This window comes from Vombatus ursinus, unplaced genomic scaffold (assembly GCF_900497805.2).
Source record: "Vombatus ursinus unplaced genomic scaffold, bare-nosed wombat genome assembly UNPS02009975.1, whole genome shotgun sequence".
In the NCBI taxonomy this organism is placed as follows: domain Eukaryota; kingdom Metazoa; phylum Chordata; class Mammalia; order Diprotodontia; family Vombatidae; genus Vombatus; species Vombatus ursinus.
Window position 1 is genome coordinate 2221398 of NW_020949753.1, and position 2592 is coordinate 2223989.

Sequence of the window (2592 nt, forward strand, 5' to 3'; positions counted from 1 at the left end):
CTCTCTCTCTCTCTCTCTCTCTCTCTCTCTCTCTCTCTCTCTCTCTCCTCTCTTCCCTCACCTGTCTGCCTATCCCTCTCCCTCCCTCCCTTCTTCCCTCTCCTTCTAGCTGGTTAAACATGCATAATAAATCTCCAAATTCCTTACCAAAGGATTGAGAATCGTGGCCTAATGAAGTATTAAGTATATGGCTTTGTCCTGGGAGAAATAATATCTCATAAAATTTGATGGCCTTTGTATATATTTAACCAAAAGTGAAATATGTTTACAGAAATGTTAAAAATCATATCCATGAATTTTGTTAAGCAATTTTTTAAAAAAAATCTAAATCTAAATACTTGCAATTTCTTGTAAGTGAAGAATAGCATAGTTTCAGGAGTATACCTACCAAAAACCCTAACTATGGCAAACTACAGTAACTTTTTGCAATGATCTAAAAAAAAAAAGTCCACATAAATCAAATACAAAATCAGGTCTCCTGATATGGTAACATATGGTTTTTAAGCTATAGGTAAACATAAAAACCAAATTTTCAGAACTGGGAATGGGGACATGCATTTAAAACAACAACAAAAAAAGATACTTGTGTTACAGGGACAAGGCAACTTATTAGTCAAAGAATGACTAGATATCACATCACATGACAATTACAAGCAATAATTACTATCACATACAAGTAACATCAGAATATCTTTATGTTGTAAAATAAAAACAAACAAACAAAAAACCGTATACACCAAAACATATATATTGAATCTGGGCAATTTGTACGAAAACAGAAAGTGTAGTTTATAGATGAAGCCATAGAATTTTTTTTTAAGATGGAGTTATCAATAGTATAGTGACGTTAATTTTGACTTTGAAACATGTTCAGCCACATGTAAAAAATAGAAGTAAACTCAAACTTTATATATTAGAGAACTCTTATTTAATCTCTGATACTCTTATTAAAGAATAAGGTTGTTTTTTTTTAAATCCCATAAGTCACTGTGATATAACAAATAGCTTATACAACATATAGCTGATATAACATAGCTATATGACACAGCATACAGCTCTCCTCAAAAATCTTCTTTACTAGTGTTTCCATGAGAGCCAAAGCCTGCAGAGAGAACATATAACTCCTCTTACCTATATTCATGTTTTAAGTTACTTGCAGAATTTTTCTGTACTTTAAAAGCTCTATGAATAAACATCCACAAAAAATTCCAATAAGGCAATTTTTTTTCTTAAAGAAAAGGCTTTCATAAATGGATCATTTTGAAACGGTGAGGGCAAAACTAGTTTGAGAATTTTCCATTCACTTTCAAGACGCTCAAATCATCAATAAAAAGAAATGATTATGGGACACACGACTTTATTGCAGGGCTCCGTATTTGGCGCCCAGTGGGTATTGGATAGATACCCTTTCGCCTTAAAATGAAAACAAAAACAGAACAACACCCCAATCCCAACCACTCAAGTCAACAACCCAGCTAATTCGGGAGTATTTCAAAGGCCCGTTTCCGCAGTACCCCCAGGCTCGTGGAGGCTAGATCCTGATTCTTAGCAGGCAGGGTGATGGGGAAGGGGGCGGGGTTGTCACTCTCTTCGAATGAATTTGCTGAATGCCTTATCCTTCCAAGGATTCCCAGGACGGTTCCTTCCTCCCCTACTCTCTTTCCTCCTGTCCCCACCCCCATCCCCACAGTGGGCAAGCCGAGGACGGTGGATTCCCCCAGTGAGAAAGCAGGCTTCGAACTGTCATTGCCTCTCCTCGCTTCCTCCTTGTACCCTAGCAGCAAACCCAAGAGCAACAATCATCATAAATCTACAGTGTGTGTGTATGTGTGTGTGTGTGTGTGTGTGTGTGAGAGAGAGAGAGAGAGAGAGAGAGAGAGAGAGAACCCCGTTAGATTCGCTATAAGGTAGCAGAGGTGGGGGGGGGGGGGCAGTAGGTATGGTAGCCCCAGCTGTCAGACTGGAGATTTCCACGTATATTTCTACATGCCGAGGCAGGCTCTTCAGCAAGCACAGACTGTTGGTTGTGTGGGATGGGTGGGATTTTTTTAGGACGGGGGTGATTGCGATATTTTGGGGGAGGTGGTCCTGGGCCCGGGGGCTGACCGATGAAAGCAGCGGGAGGTACGGGACCTCGGGGCTTTCCTTGCTGCTCCCAGCAAAGGCAGCTCCTAACCCCCTCCTCCCCGCTGGCTCGTCCTCAGCCACCAGCCTCCAGCCTCCGCCTCCACTCCAGCGACTAAGGAAGCCGGGGCTCTCCCCCACTCTCTCTCCCTCTCCCTCTCTCTCTCGCGAGTCCTGTGCAGTCACTTCAAGGGGGTGGGAGGAACTGGGTGGTGGGAGGGGAGGGGAGGCGAGGGGGGCGTCAGGGAATTGCTGCAATGTAGCGCGCTGAGAAAATACTTCCAGAGCAAGACAGTGGAAAGCCACGAGCAAATAAAAATGTCATATTAATTTTTTAAAAGCCATAAATCACCTCCCCTCCCGCTGCAAAAAAGAAAATGCATAAACCCGATCCCATGGCAAGGCTGCGCTGCAGCCACCCACTTCCTATTTCTGTCACAGCAGCTACACCCTGCCAGCCACCAACCA

General features: G+C 42.7%; 1 protein-coding gene across 1 annotated transcript in view; it reads right to left on the minus strand.

Annotated features, from left to right (window-relative positions):
• The window catches only part of PPP3CA (protein phosphatase 3 catalytic subunit alpha), a 381077-nt gene that overhangs the window by 378110 nt on the left and 375 nt on the right, over nt 1–2592 (minus strand). The gene's annotated exons all lie outside the window — the stretch shown is intronic.